This window comes from Leptonotus elevatus, chromosome 1 (genome assembly GCF_054856555.1).
Source record: "Leptonotus elevatus isolate MCC_2025b chromosome 1, RoL_Lele_1.0, whole genome shotgun sequence".
In the NCBI taxonomy this organism is placed as follows: domain Eukaryota; kingdom Metazoa; phylum Chordata; class Actinopteri; order Syngnathiformes; family Syngnathidae; genus Leptonotus; species Leptonotus elevatus.
Window position 1 is genome coordinate 25,410,059 of NC_141239.1, and position 16,467 is coordinate 25,426,525.

The 16,467-nt window shown below is 41.6% G+C and overlaps 1 long non-coding RNA gene across 3 annotated transcripts; it reads right to left on the minus strand.

The window, feature by feature from the left end:
- Window positions 1–925: 925 nt before the first annotated feature.
- LOC147181391 (uncharacterized) lies at window positions 926–10,822 on the minus strand. 3 transcript variants are annotated; one of them, XR_015096282.1, is made up of 4 exons: window positions 10,577–10,822; window positions 4,658–4,709; window positions 1,766–1,987; window positions 926–1,255 (listed from the first exon to the last, which is right to left on the minus strand). It is a non-coding gene; the product is annotated as an uncharacterized LOC147181391 (long non-coding RNA). The 3 variants fall into 3 exon arrangements; XR_015096283.1 differs by adding an exon at window positions 2,422–2,487 and having other exon boundaries at window positions 926–1,987; XR_015096281.1 differs by having other exon boundaries at window positions 926–1,987.
- Window positions 10,823–16,467: the final 5,645 nt, after the last annotated feature.

The following is a 16,467-nucleotide window of genomic DNA, read 5'->3' on the forward strand; positions in this document are numbered from 1 at the left end:
CCCACCTAAAACTACCTACATGCATTCAAACATCCATCCAATCGTGTGTGCGTGTGTGTGTGTGTGTAGACCTTGGTGTTGGTAAAAAAATTTAAAAAAATAAAAATAAAATAAAAAATACGCCAACACAATGAGTAACAGACCTGCTAATGGCAAACATTTTGAGCAGGAAGTCTCTTTTTAATGAATAAAAATGAGTTTGATTCATCTAGTCAGAATTCAGGTGCATTTTCCAACTATTGTTCTTTCTGATTGTATGTCATTCCACCGTGCTCAGTAAAGTAATCTGCATTCCTCTCCATTAAGACTCAGTAATGTGTTTTTGATTGGTATTATTACTACTTATCATTATTATTATTATTATTGCTAAATAATATTCTATAATAATAATAATATATATAATAATAATAATCTATAAATAATAATATTCCAATCCTGCGGTTGGTGGTTACGTGAGATGCGGAATAAGAGCAAGACTGGAATCAGAAGGCTTCAAAGAAAATACTTGACGGAGAAACCTTGACTAAGAACCTTCAGCGGGCTGGATGCAGAACTCCAAAATACAAAGTAACCACAGCTCGCAGGGCTGGATGCAGAACACATGGAAGACAGCTTGCATGGAAGAAACTTTAACGTGATGAGAGAAAACCTCGGCTAAGGAACTTGCCCTGCAGTCACTCTCGCTGATAAAATATGATAAAATAAGAGTGACTAGACAAACTAAGAGTGACTAATATAGGCACATAGCAACTAACTATATTATCATATTATCATCATTAGGGACCGAGTAATTGCGTAAGACTGGACAAGCTACAAGCGGCAAATACATCAACATCATACATTATCATTATAAGTCAATTTTATTTATATAGCCCCCAAATCACAAAAGAGTCTCAAAGGGCTTCACATGCCCACAGTTGACAAACATTACCGACTCAAAAAAAATAAACCTTCGGGGGAAAAATACGAACCGCAAATGTGGGAATTCCCCTTCAAGGATGACCAGGCTGCAAAGGATGCCGAGTAGCCAACAATTTACATAGTATGTAGTGCATAAACAATGTTAACTAGAATAGCGCAAGAGTCCATTTAACAAGCTGAAGCACTGTGAGAAGACGGCGTCAGGGAAGTGTGTCCTCATCCAATCCAGGCCCGCTACGAGTATAGCTATCGAGGTTTAAGGTGGTATTCATAAAGGGGTGCCGATGACGAGCGGGACCAACAATCAACATCTTGGTTTTAAGGGACATAGTAACTGCAAAAAAAACAACAAGACAAACTAAGAGTGGCAAATACATCATCATAAGGGAAATAGCTGCATAGAAGCAACAGACAACATCAGTATTTTAACACAATCATCCCCTGACCCAACACAAAACACGTATTTGTCATAATTACCAAATATGCGTGTCATTTTTTTCATATTTCATAAAATTCTCTTCAACTTGGCTACAATTCACTCCGCAAATATAGTGAAAATGCTGTGTGTTGTCCCAAAGTACTTTATGTTTTTGGCTTAGGCTACTAGAGTTACAGCTTTTTCCCCCAAAATAGCTTGAAAATGAAGTCGCTTCAATCAGTGGAGATCCTCCCAATACAAACGTAACACAATGAGAAGACACCATAAAGCGTCATAATTCTTAATAGGGTCACGAACAGAGTTGGGCTTCATTTAATGACAACCATCATTCACATGTTTCTATCTTTAAAGAAAGAAAAAAAAAAAAACATAGGAAGGTTATTACTGGCCTCGAGTTGGGGTCACCTTCAGTGTAGTGATTTATGGATCCTATCGCAAGGCTTGCTGGAATTTCAACAAGCCGGCGAGGTGATGCTATGCAGGTCCACTCAAGGTTGCCGTCCCGTCCAATTTGTGTGCCAGAGTCTCATCAGTGCAACATGACCATGCACATTAGTGTTGTTTGTTGCTCCTCCAGATAGAGGCTTTCTAGTATGTTTTTTTTTTTTTTTAACCACACATCCATTCCTGGAAGTGTAAGAGAGGAGATACAGTAAATAGAAGAATTGGATGTGTGTGACTGATATGGTGTAAGAGGTGGATTACAAAAGAGTCACTGTAATCTCATTAGAGTGTGCTAGCAAAACGCCTAGCAATACTGCTTATTATTAATGCCTGGACTTGCAGCCATCATCAGCATTCGAGATTCTTGTTGGCATCAACGGCCGATTCCAGAATAAACTCCCCGAAAAACACTTCATAGTCCAATATATCAAAGAAAAAAAATTTTTTTTTAATGAAAATAGGAAATGATAAATGGAGTGCACTTAAATCATGTTTTTATCTTCATACGTTTACTAAGCCATGTTCACTTTTCTCACTCAAACATATTGAGTTGGCGAAGCCTACAATGGCCATTGACGCAGCGTACCAACCCCACGGAAATAACTTCAATAACTTACAGCACTAAGATCCCGCTCCATCTACCTTGGCCAATGGGAGAGCCACGGATGTTGTTTTGTCTCATTCTAAAGTGGAAATCAACATTAGACATTTCTTGACAATGATATGTTATATGTGACCTCACTGCCCTAAACATGACATTCTGATTAATATTACATTTGTGGAATAAGAGTTATGAAGCAAAATTTTGCCATTTTTATCCATCTGAGGGGGCGGCCATTTTGCCACTTGCTGTCGACTGAAGATAACATCACAGTTGCTCAGGGCTCAGGTAACGACCAATCACAGCTTACCTGTTTTCTGAAGCGGAGCTGTGATTGGTTGTTACCTGAGACCTGAGCAACTGGGATGTAATTTTCACTTGACAGCAAGTGGCAAAATGGCTGCCTACTGATTTTGATATAAATGCTGGATTTTGCTGGTTAACTCATATCCCACTAACGCAATATTAACCACAATACCATATTTAGACCAATGGGGGGCTGCATAGAACATATTGGCGGAAAAAAATGTTTGGGTTGCCTTCCCCTTTAAATCCATCTGCAATGTGTGTAACTTGAACAGCAAACAAGCATTAGTTTCCACTCGTCCACTGGGTTGGATTTGGTACCCATGTTGCAACTAGCTTGTTGTAGCTTTGTCCTCGCTAATGCTAAGCTAGTTCATCTCTAAGATCCGCCAGCGTCCACTTTTGCAAAGTCCCTTTCGTTTGTCGTGTGAGAGGCCAACAACTAGAAGTTAAAGCAGACAATTATTCCCGTTGCCAGTATGGGGTCTCACACACAGAGACTACTTCCGGGTCACGCGACCTATGTCATTTCTGTGCATGTGCAATCCCTACATAAAGGTAAACAGAAGATTCTAGAACATTCCTCTTTGACAACATGCATTGACGCTCTGACTCGAATGGGAAAATTAAGAATAGGTATACACTTACAACGGCCAATTCGCAACTTCACCACCGATTTGTGCACAACCCGACTGTCTATAAAAATGACCAAATGTCTAATAAATAAATTCAATATATTAAAGTTGCTGGTGGCCATTAGGAGATGAAGCACAGTATATACCCAGAGGAAATTTGTATTGCTCAAAGCTCGTCTATGTTTCGTGAGACAAATTTAAGAATCTCACCACAGTCTCATTTTACTCTCGTTTCTCCTAAAATCCACTAGGAGAAATAAGGGAGACATAGAAATTAAAGAGGGAGTCATACCAGAGACTTAATGGAGATAATTTTGAGATCTAACTTCAAGGAGAAATAAGTGAGACTATGTGAGACAAATGTGAGAATCTCATCTCAGTCTCATTTTACTCTCTCTTTTGTCTCAAACGTTTCTCATTTGTTTTTCCTAAAATTCACTAGGAGAAATAAGGGAGATATTGCAATTATAGAGGAGAGTCAAGCGTGAGACTTACTGGAGATACCTTGGAGATTTCCAAGGAGAAAATGAGCAATACTGAGATACTATTGAGCAAAATCTTAGAAAAAAAAACGTTATTGCTCAAAGCTTATATTTAAAATCAACATCAAAGGCAAATATATTCAATTAATTGCCAACGGGGGGGAAAAAATGAAGGACATTTTTCCTTGAATTATAGTTTCAGTTAATTGTTTTTTTAAAGTATTTTTATCATTTTATTTTGTTAATGAAAATGCTTTCTTCAATTTTAGTTTTACTTAACTAAAACAACATAGGTAAGGACGCAGACATATAGTCATTTGGCTTTATAATTCTATAGATAATGACAGACAAATGAATTTCCCTTTTGGGATGGATAAAGTGTTCTGGATCCAACTTAATCATAATTTTCTTTAGTGAATTCAACAAAGCACTGAACAAAAATAACTTGAAAAAGTCACATTTTATATACAATTACTGTAACTAATTATACAAACAACAACAATGAACAGTTCATCAAAAATGAAAATGTAACCTTTATTCAATCACCCTTATGCATATGAAGTGCTAGGAGTGGTTTCTGTATCATCCGAACACCTAGGGGAGCTGACGGTAGTTGTGTGTGGGGAAGATCCAGAAACCTCTCGGAACACTTCAACGACATGAGGGTGCATGGATAAAAGTTTCATTTTTGGCTAATTATGCTTTTAACTACAATGTGAAACAGATACTGTATCTGCTTCCTAACGTTAATGAATGTATTTTAAAGCCTTTTTTTTTTTACATGAACAACAAATGCAGCATTTGTTAATGAAGGCTTTCTTAATCTTACTTTTTTCAACTGGTGTCCATCCTTCCATTTATGCTACAGCGCATCACGCAAACTGTAAAAAGAAAAGAAAGCACAAATTGCATAATTTGTAACAGCAGTTACCACGAGCTCTTTAATTCCTGATATCACAAAATTCACATTGTAATATGATATCTCTAGGATTCACACCAATTCAGTTACATTCTGAGGAAATTTCAACAAGCAAAACATTAGTGTAAATGAAGCAATGTTATACAGAGATTTAGGCAAAAAAGTGTTCATAAGTGACTCTTTTACAAATGTTATAAGTCCTTGTAAATGGTAAATCAACGCCTTCTTAAAATATTTGCCTAAGTCATTTTTTTCAGGAAACAAAAAACTTAACCATTTGCATCATAAGGAGATTTAGGCACAAAAAATAAAAATAAAAAAAATTATAAAAAATTGCAATAATATGACATGGGCAATTATTTTAAGAGGGTGATCATGGTACTTCATTTATATAGCACTTTTCCACCTTACAAGGCCCTCAAGGCGCTTAACATTCCACTACCCATTCACCAACTGATGATGCAGCATCAGGAGCAACTGGGGGTTCAGTATTTTGCTCAATGATACTTCGACGTGGTCACAATTGCATGGGATCGAACCCACAGTACCACTCAGCCACGCCACCCCGTAATAAACAATTCAGTCTGATCTAAGGCTAGTGTATTTTTACTTAACAGTAATCTTTCACATCAACCTCATGATTTACAGAATTTTTTTTACTTTAAAGTGTATCTTAATACTGCATTTCAAATAGACGCCTTCTTAAAAGAATCGCCTAAATAATTGTTTTCAGATTTTTCAGGAAACACCAAAAAATTGAACCATTTGCATCATGAGGAGATGAATTAGGCAAAAAAATGACATAGGCAAATATTTTAAGAGGGTGACGTTATGTAAACTTAGAAAAAATATTAAAATAAACCAATACGTAGCATATATCTGACAAAGAACGTTAACGATTTATGACATCACATTCTCTTAAAGAGCATTCGCGGTGCAACATTTTCTTTCAGCTGAGGACAGTTGGTCAAATGTGTACACTGTAAACATGGATAGGTAGGCCCTACGTAAAAATTAAATAACATTTTAAAAAATCTGACTAGAAATTAGCAGTGCATCGTCTCAATTACCGCAACGTGAGCATTCAGCATTGCTCGGCTTCGCGCGGTTTCACTCGGCTACCCGTTTCCAAGGTACGTTCGGCCTAGCTTGCTTTGCGTGGGGGTTCGAACTCCGAAATAGAGTTCAAACTCCGAGGCATTTTTTACTCCGATTTTTGGGTTGAAGTCCGAATTATACGAGTTCAGAGACGTTCAAACTCCGAGGTTCCGTTGTATAACTATAGAACTAATAGTACAAACAAATCGACGAGGCGATGTGGACAAGACACAAGAGGCGAGCTGAGAAACACTGAGAAATATGTGAGACCTTATTTCAGATATCATCTAAAACTCCAAAGGAGACTAATTTGAGATTAAGTGCATGGCATTGCTCCTGAGAAAAAGATGAGACACAGGAGCAACACACCTTAGTCTCAGTTTGGTCTCACACCGACCTCATTGTTGTCTAGGAGAAGTAAATGAGACATGTTTGAGATCTCAAACATGTCTCAGATCACAGATTTTACAGCCCTAAAATTCTTTGCGTAGTTTGTCTGGGTCCATTTTGCTCTGATTCCTGTCTTCAGTTTATCATTGTTTTTTTGTGTGTGCCTTTTCCAGAAGTGGACTTTTGCCAGGCTTTTGTTTAACTAAACCGGCCTTATAGGTTTAAAATTGTGAGGAATCCTGATTAGAAAATCTGTGTTTGGGTGAGTGTTTGAGAATATTCATGCATGGTTAAATAAGGAAAAAATAACGATTGCTTTGTAGATTCAGATTTTTCTACAGCCTGAAACAACACACACACACAAAAAAAACAGGGATCTCATCTCCTCGTCTAGGAAATCCCCAGCACACAGTAAAAAGGATCTCAAGTCTGAAGTGTGATGATCCCTCCACTTTTCATCACCGCATGGAAGCCGAGCGTCTCGGAACAATATATCTGGCTCGCTGAATGAAAGTTCCCCATGAGTGCTCTTAATGGAGTCCAGAAATGCGTCTGATCCTACATGGATCTTCAGGCGGCATGACATGTCTTTAATAGCTTAATCTACGCTAGCAGTCTTTTTTTCTTTTCTTTTCTTTTTTGACACGCAACACAGCTGAAAAGAAATGGACGTCTAATCAAGACGATGGTGTTTTCTTGCATCTGGCACTGTTGTCTTCCTCAAAAGGCGCGCCAAGAACATATTGATTTCTGGAACTTTGACTGTTTTCTAATCAAACTCAAACAAATTGCATCCGTCTAATTGAATAAGCCATATGCAATTTGTTCATCTTAAAAATGTCAAACCCAAGACTACTTTGTCAACTTTTTCAAGACGTTTTATTAATATAATATGATATGATGAGACAGGTTAATCATCTTTAAAGGATTACATTTTATTACAAGAGGAGATTAGACAAGGTCTTATTAAGGCAAGAGCAGACAAAAGTAGTAAAAGAGACAGATATTATGCAATTTGTTAACAACTGACAGTAAAACAGTCCCCCGGGTCTTCGAACAAAACTCAGGATCACGTCAAGACACGTCTAAAATTCACTGAATGACTTGAATTGTAACATGAAAGCAAATTCATCCACCAGACTCCAAAAGTACAAGACTACATAATCATTGACCTTTCACTAGCATCTTTGACTTGCAAGGCGTATGAAAGTTTGCAACTGACACATTGGTCTGAATGATAACTGAAATAACATCAAAAATGAATTGTATAGTGACTTTTGTGACACCCTCTATCTATTACTTTATGGTTTATATAACCTTTGCTGACTGCTTTCTACTGTATGAGTCAATTTTTAACATCCACTTATGTCACTAAATAGGATTCCTTGCACCTTAAAGGGCCACAGTTGCAGAATGACAAGATCTCAGGAATAAAATACATCCCTATTAACCTTTTATGATAGTGACTCACTACGCAAATCCCAGAAACCTTTGATAGGTTTGCACTCATGCATCAGATGCGAGACCCCCGCAGAGTTCGCAAGAATTCCTTTCATCATCTGCAACGTCAAATGAAGCTCATGAGGTGACGAAGACATGGAGGGGTGGGGGGTGGGGGGGTTGTAGTTGGCAAAAGTACTCACACTGGACTTAAGCAGAGGTACCAACCCGTGTAGGGAAAAAAAAAATATGTTCTTTATTTGAGTAGAAGTAGAAAAGTAAAGATTCTTTAATGTTCGCGTCTCCATTTTTTTTATGACTGTCATGATCAAATATTTTTTTAAATCAATTATTCTATTGATAAAATTTTATCTTGCATTAAGTTGTTTAAAAAAAACGGGTTACAGTTTATTAACAAATGATAAAAACATCTCAACATTATTTAAGCAATATCACATGAGAGGAGTCGACGTACTCATCGAACTTGTTAAAACTGATTCAGCTCCTGGTTTGGTTATTATTTTCCAAAGTAAAAGTAGTGTTTACAAATTTTGTGAAAGAATAATAATTACCCTTGAAAAGCTGAAAGTTAAAGAATGTCCGTAAACACCTCAGGGCCGCCCAGGCCGCGGCAGCGCCAAAGGACGACCCCGGGCCCCGCCAGGGCCACCGGCCGGAGAGCAAACCCAGGAGCAGGAGCGCCCCCCACCCCAACACGGCCCGCACCCCCAACCCAACGCAGCAGGACGGGGCACTGCAGGCCCGCCAGGCACCCCACCGGTCCACAGCCCCCGCTCCCCCCACGACCCCCCCGCCCCCCATCCACCCCAACCCAGCCCCAGCCGCCCCCAGGCCCCCAATCCCCCCGACCCCCCCACCCCCAGCACCCCCACCCCAACAAAGCCGCCCCCCCCCCCCCGACCCCACCCCGACCAACCGGCAGCCCCCCAGCCCCCGGGGACCCCCCGCACCCAGGCATCGGCGCCGAAGAGGGGCCGGACAGCGGAGCGGAGAGTGCACCCGCGCCCACCCCACCCCCCGCCGCGTGGAGGGACGGAACACCGGGGGCAGAAGGGGAGATGGGGGCACCGGAGGACGGCCGGCATCCCCGAACCCCAGGCCCAGCGGGGAAAGGCCCCGGTCGTCACTCCAGCGTTCTTAGTGAAAGCTAACCCCTGTTACTGAGTCCGCCAGCTCGCCGCCTGGCGAACTCTACCCCTAAACCTTGAATGTGACCCCACCCAGTGTATATGCAAGTGTGTGTGTGTGGTGCATTAAAATTGGGAGCAGGTGAACCGGAGCAGAGGGAAATGATATCCCCACGCTCCGATCCACCCGCCACCCAGGTATGTCAGTGAGTGTATGTGGTGCATTAAAAAAATTAATGGGGGGGAGGGGGGGGGGGTTGCGGCGGGGACGCGGACAGGGGACCGCAGCACTGCTCTATACCGCGGTCCCCAACTGATGGCACCCCACCCCGACACCCCCCCCCTACACAGTTGTGTGGTGCATTAAAATTGAAGGAGAGTTGTAGGGCGAAAACGGTGTTTCCACCCTACCCCACCCCCCCAAAGTGTGTTATGTGCTCTATATGTCTATAAAAGTGTATTGTGCAAACCTAGTGCAGTGTACTACCATTGCTTTAAGCGACCTCTTCAGGTCAGAAGCTGCATCAAAGTCTTCTGTAGGCTCCAGCATAAAACACACCCATAAAAAATAAATACATTCATTAATTAATAAATAAAACAAATAATAAATCAATAAATCAATAAAATAAAAATAACAAATATATATAAATACGTTTTTGGGACCATTGTAGTATTTAAAATAGAACGTGTTTATACGTTTTTGGGAGCAAATGAGTTAAGTACAGAAACAAAGTATTAGTATTTTACTTTCCATCAATAACGATAAGTCAGTTGGCGTCATCTCAGGCAGGAAGTAAAGATTCCGTGGGAAGACGACAAGAAGGAAAGAAAAGAGAAGACGGATCATTTCCTTGTAAGAGACAAACACACTCATTACTTTGATGAGAAACAGCTGGCGTGCAGCCAATTAGGTGCAGAGTTTAGATTATTACAGAAATTAGCTGCTGGCACTTGTCTTGTGTGTGTGTTCATTTATTGCTCACAGGCTGCCTTGCGTAGCACAGACGCACATTACGTTGACAAAGGCTTGGACATGAAGGAAAACAACTGAGCTAGCACTCTCCCTGGACACAACATTCAATACAGTCAAAATGCATCCCTCAAAAGAGATGTAATGTAATGAAATGCAAAAATGTTTCAATGCAGATGAAGTTTTACAAAAACCCTAACCTCCACGTTTCCCTGATTTATGTGTTAATTTCATCAGCCATTTTTTTTAAAATGTAGTTTGTTTTAGTCCAGTTTCTTGTTAGTCAGCCTCATCCCATTTTTATTTAGTCGACTATGCTTCGAAAAAGAAAACATAATATTATTTGTCTAGTTATTCAACAAAAACTACTACAATCATTTTTACCCTTTTGCAATTTGAATTATGTTCTGTGTATTATTGTGTATTACTTTATTTTATCTAGATGTTTGCTTTAGTTTTTAGTTTGCATCAATGTTTAGCTACCCAGGTGATTTATGTTAACTAGTTCACTTGTGGATTAAATTAGCTCATACGTCTGTCTGCTTTAACTGAACGTGTAATCAGTAAACAGAAACCATAGTTGCCCAAACAATATAAGTTTTTGCAGTTAGCACAAAAACTTCACACACAATTATATTAACAGGCTAGTATAGCTACATGCTACAAGCTAGTAAGTTAGCCAGCATTAGTTAGCTGTCGGTTTAACGTTATTGTCGGAACAATATAGCCGTTGGTTTAATGTTACATTATAAACAACCACCACAAAACATTTTGTTAACTTACCATGGTGTCTTTGCGGTGAACTTTGATGTGTCTCTTCAATTGCGTTTTTTTCCAGCTACCTTCTCCCACACTCATTCCCTTCAACAAAAATCATGCATAAGATTTTTTTTTTCTCCAATTCAATGTAACAAAAATGTGTCCATATATCACGTCTTCCCGTGTAAAGCATGGCTATTAATGCGTTAGGCTACTTTTAACCTTTTGCCATGAATCCACCTACTTGTCTGTCCCACTTGTTTGTGCACTCTGTGCTCACTCACTGCATTTTTGAAAGGGGGTGTGTCACTCTGGGTTAGTGGCAGATTAGACCATATAATTTCCGTCTCGTCTTTAAATGTAAACTAAATTGTCCATAAATTTTAGCCCAGGCTTTTTTTAGGGAAATACATATTAATCTTGTCTTCATTAGTCCACAAAAAAAAAAAAGCATACTGATTTAGTCCCAGTTCTTGTTTATTAAATCATTCACTGCCATTGACGGCTATTGACGTCAAAAATTAATTGTAACTATTTCTATTAGTTTAACATTTTTTCCCACTTTTGTTAACAAGAGTATGAAAACTTTTTTTTATTGTACATTTAGAACAGATATAAATGTTTTGATTAATTGTGAGTTAACTAGTAAAGTCATGCGATGAATTACAATAAATAAGAAAAGAGAAAAAAAATAAAAAGAAAAAATAAAAAGAATTACAATAAATAAATAAAAAATCAACTGATGCCCCCTAATTTTTTATAATTTTTAACAATATTTTTTTTATATTTTCTTTCTTTCTTTAAAAAAAAAAGAAAAGCGAAAATTAGGGGCGTCGGGCAATTAAGATTTGTAATCGTAATTAATTGCATGACTTCACTAGTTAACTTACAATTAATCACAAATTTTATGCTCCGATGGGCACCAGGGGTTGATATTCGGATTCACGGCATGCCAGTGGGTTAATTCTGTGGGTGCTGTCCCCCCTGGCGGGGAGTGGGCGGGTCTGCCCCTCTGTTGGCTGCTGGGTGGCGGCTGCGTCTTGGCCGTTCCCTGGGTCTCTTGGGGGGTGCTGCGTTGCGGGGCTTTCCCTGGTGTCGGGGGCGGCGCCGTTCCGTCGCTCTGGGCCCGGCGACGCGGTTCGGGGCCTGTGGGCCGCCGGGGTGCCCGGTGGTTCCCTCTCCCCTCCCCCTTCCTCCCCCTTGCTGCCTCTCCCTCCTCGCCTCTCCCCGCCCGTCCTCCGCCTCCCTGTCCCCTCTCCCCCGTCGCCCTTCCTCCTCCTCTCCCCCTCTCCTTGCGTCCCTGCCGCTGCCCCCTGCCCTTCTTGTCGTCCCCTTCCCTCCTCCCTTCCCCTTCCCCGGTACGCCTTCCTTCCCCTCCCCTGGGCCGGGGGCTCCATCCATGGCCCGGGTCTCGGTGCTATGGGGGCCGGTGGGGGTGGCTGGGGTTTGGTGTCGTGCCCGCCCCGCTCCGGTGGGCGTCCTGACACCTCGGGCGGGACCCAGTATCCGGGGGGCGAGCCCTATCGCCCCGCCGGACGGGTCCCATATGCCCGCCGGGGTCCTGGTGGGGTGGGTGGGGGCTTGGTGGGCCGGTGCGCCTCCTGCCCCCGCCCGGTTGGGGGGGGCCCCGCTGGTCACACCTCTTAACTCACTACACTAGGTTTGCACAATACACTTTTATAGACATATAGGGCACATAACACACTTTGGGGGGTGGGGTAGGGTGGAAACACCGTCTTCACCCTACAACTCCCCTCCAATTTTAATACACCACACAACTTGTGGGTGGGGGGGGGGCTTGTGGGGGTGCCATCGGTTGGGGGCCGCAGTATAGAGCAGTGCTGCGGTCCCCTGTCCGTGTCGCCACCCGCCCCCCCCCCCCCCCCGCCCTATCTATTTTTTTTAATGCACCACATACACTCAGCAACATGCTTGGGTGGCGGGTGGATCGGAGCGTGGGAATATCATTTCCATCGGCTCCGGTTCACCTGCTCCTAATTTTAATGCACCACACACACACACTTGTATATACACTGGGTGGGGTCACATTCACGGTTTAGGGGTAGAGTTCGCCAGTCCGCGAGCTGGCGGACTCAGTAACAGGGGTTAATTTTCACAAAGAACGCTGGGGTGACGACCGGGGCCTTCCCCCGCTGGGCCTGGGGTTCGGGGGTGTCGGCCGCCCTCCGGTGCCCCCATCTCCCCCTTCTGCCCCCGGTGTTCCGTCCTTCCACACGGCGGGGGGTGGGGTGGGCGCGGCTGCCCTCTCCGCTCCGCTGTCCGGCCCCTCTTCGGCGCCGGTGCCTGGGTGCGGGTGGTCCCCGGGGGCTGGGGGTCGGGGGTTGGGGGGCTGCCGGTTGGTCGGGGGGGGGCGGCTTTGTTGGGGGGGGCGGTGGTGGGGGTTGCGGGGTGGGGGGTGCTGGGGGTGGGGGGTGTCTGGGGGATTGGGGGCATGGGGGCGGCTGGGGCTGGGTTGGGGTGGGTGGCGGGGGTGGATGGGGGGCGGGGGGTTGTGGGGGGGGGCGGGGGTTGGGGGCCGGTGGGGTGCCTGGTGGGCCTGCAGTGCCCCGTCCTGCTGCGTTGGGCCGGGGGCGCGGGCCGTGTTGGGGCGGGGGGCGCTCCTGCTCCTGGGTTTGCTCTCCGGCCGGTGGCCCTGGTGGGGCCCGGGGGTCGTCCTTTGGCGCTGCCGCGGCCTGGGGGGCCCTGAGGTGTTGCGCTTGCTCTGTTCCGGCGGGGGTCGACGGCTCCCCTCTTTGGTGGAGATTTTCATGCATGCCAGATCCACCACACCAGCATCTACCGAAACTCAGACACAATCTGTTTCCTCCTCAGGTTATTGAATCGGTGGAGGCTGGTGTCTCGGATCTCACGCGGCTTCGTCTGTCCTTCCTTCCTTTTCTCGGTCTCTCCGTTGGTCTCTTGAGGCCTCCCTGATTTTATGTTTTTTGGATTTGTTGGGGTCTGGATGTTTCTTGGGCTGGGGAGGAGTTCTGGTGGGGGGTGTCTGGTCGGTGCTGGATTTCACCTTCCTTGGTTTTCTTCGGTCCCCTCGGGTCTCCTGGTGTTCGATTTAGGTGAACGGTATGAGATTTTTTTTTTCTAATAGGTTTTCTGGTGAGCTAACAAACACACGCACGCACGCACGCACACACACATACTCACCCACACACACACAAAAAAAAAATGTATGTATGTATGTATGTATATATGTATATATGTATGTATATATGTGTATATATATATATATATATATATATATTTAAAAAAAAAAAAAAAAAAAAAAAGAGCAATGATTCATTTCCGAATGAACAATACTGAGCTCTTAATAGAAAAAAAAAAAAAAAAAAAAATCACAAATTTTATATCTGTTCTAAATGTTTATTAAAAAAAAAAGTCTAGGTTTTCAAGTGGGAAAAAATGTTAGTTATAGAAAATGAATATAGCCGTCAATTGCAGTGAATGAGTTGGAGGGGGGTTTAATCTCGATAATTAATAAAAAATATAAAAAATATTGTTTTTTGTGACCTTGTGAGGTAATATCCGGGTGGGGACACCATCTTACTTTTCAGTTTAGGGCACTCAAATGGGTAGCAGCGGATAAAAAATGTGATCGTCTGACGCCCCAAATTTTTTATAATCTTTTTTTTTTTTTATCGTGAGTTAACTAGTAAAGTCATGCGATTAATTACAATAAATAAATAAAAATCAACTGACGCCCCTAATTTTTTATAATAATTTTTAATAATCTTTTCTTTGTTTCTTTTTTAAAATAAAGAAAAGAGAAAATTAGGGGTGTCGGGCAATTAAGATTTATAATCGTAATTAATCGCATGACTTCACTAGTTAATTTACAATTAATCACAAATTTTATATCTGTTCTAAATGTTTAAAAAAAATAATAATCTAAGTTTTCAAGTGGGAAAAAATGTTAGTTATAGAAATAGTTCAAATTAATTGTTGACGTCTATAGCCGTCAATGGCACTGAATAAATTGGAGTGGGGTTTAATCTCGATAATTAATAAAAACAGCAAAAAATAGAAACTATTGCTTTTCGTGACTTTGTGACGTAATATCCACCATCTTACTTTTCAGTTTAGGGCACCCAAATGGGTAGCAGCGGCCCTGGGTAAGTCACTAGATAACGGACAAAAACAACAAAGCCTCTGTTAGAAAATAAGTGATAGTCATCAAGATCATTTGACAGTTAATCCACGTTCATATCAGGAAATCAAAATGGTTTCAGTGAACTTTCATCGCCTTTTCCAAATAGCTCATAAATCACAATGAGTGCTGTCAAGCTATCCTCGGTGACGGTATTGTTGTGACTTCGGTCATCATAATCAGACTGACGGCGTGACCTGGTGGCGCTGCCCACAACAACTACAGTTCATGCGTGTGATTTAAAATTCAGACGACATTTTCAGTCTGTGCGCAGGTTACCCGGGTGACATCACGATTGCGCAGGGAGGCTTTCCGTATGATAATCATATCAGCTTCCATCCTTTCGCATCATTGCATAAGTTAGAAAATGGCCAACAGTTCAAAAGTAAGTTAATTTTGTGTTTGGGCTTAAAATGTATTTATGTCTTGAAAAAGTCTCCCCAATGTCTTTGCATTACTGCGAGGCTGCCTGCCAGCCGTACCCTATGTAATCATTTCTAGTCTGAGTGTAATTACGGCACAAAGAGCCTTTCTGTAACACGTGTTGACTTTTCACCATATTATATTCATTGGGTATTGCCGCCTTTGTAGAAAGCACTGTGTGCATTTTTAAGTCGGGGATTCATATTTATACTCTATAGTTCTATATATTATGTATTACTCTTGTGGAAATGAAGTTGCTTTCTCTTACCGCTTACTGAGATGCTGTCCATGCATGCCGCAGCACAAGCTTACATTTCTGCTTGGATTCAGGCCTAAATAAATGATGTCAAAATATTTTATAGTAAAAATGGGTCCTGAAACAGCCTGCTGTTCCTTGCAAGAATTTCACAGGAATTGGTGCAAAAAATGAATGTTTAAAATAAATACATGGAAAATTAAATGTCAAATCTCATAGGAATTTAGTGGGAGTTTGTACAAATATGGTGGAATGACCTTTTATTTTCAAGAATAGCATTTTGTACAAAAACTGTTGTCATGGTTACAACAGGAACTGAAACAGCCTGGAATTTAGTAGGATTTTGTGCAAAAATGTCATGATTACAACTCGAACAGGCACCGAAACTGCATGTTCTCACTTGGATTCTCAAAAGAATTTGGGAGTATTTTGTTGTTCAATTAGAATTTTTTGCTTTCTTCATGTATTAATTTACTTCATAAAAACATGTCATGATTACTGTAAAAATAAAATCGTTTTTTATTTGTTCTCATGAGAATCTTGAGGATGATTTTTAAGAATTCTGTGGGATTTTGTATCAAAAAAAATGGACTGTTATGGTAAGACCATTAAAATCAATTGAAACAGATTGGACATTTCACTGTAATTTGTAGAAGTGAGTGGATTATTTGGGACTTTTTTAGAATAATGAGCATATATTCACAAAGCACTTTTATTTCAAACTATAGTCAAACTGTGTGGTTTTAGTGTCGCATGTCCACCTTTTTTTCTGGCACGTCACAATTTTGTTACTTATTATAAAAATATGATATTATAAATGTTATTTTATTCCTAATTGTATAAGCAATAAAATCCTTGTAAGAAAACGTAACCTGAAAATAGATGTTGTATACATCACATAACAATTTGATGCAGTCAAACTTTATGCTTCATAACAATTAATGCTCACGGATTCCTAATTTTGGCTTTCTTTGTGACGTGTTGCCATTCTCTTCTCTTGCGATGGCACGACAAGTAAAGCAGTTAGATAACAGACGACAACAAACAAAACACCTTGTCGGAACTCTTCTGACA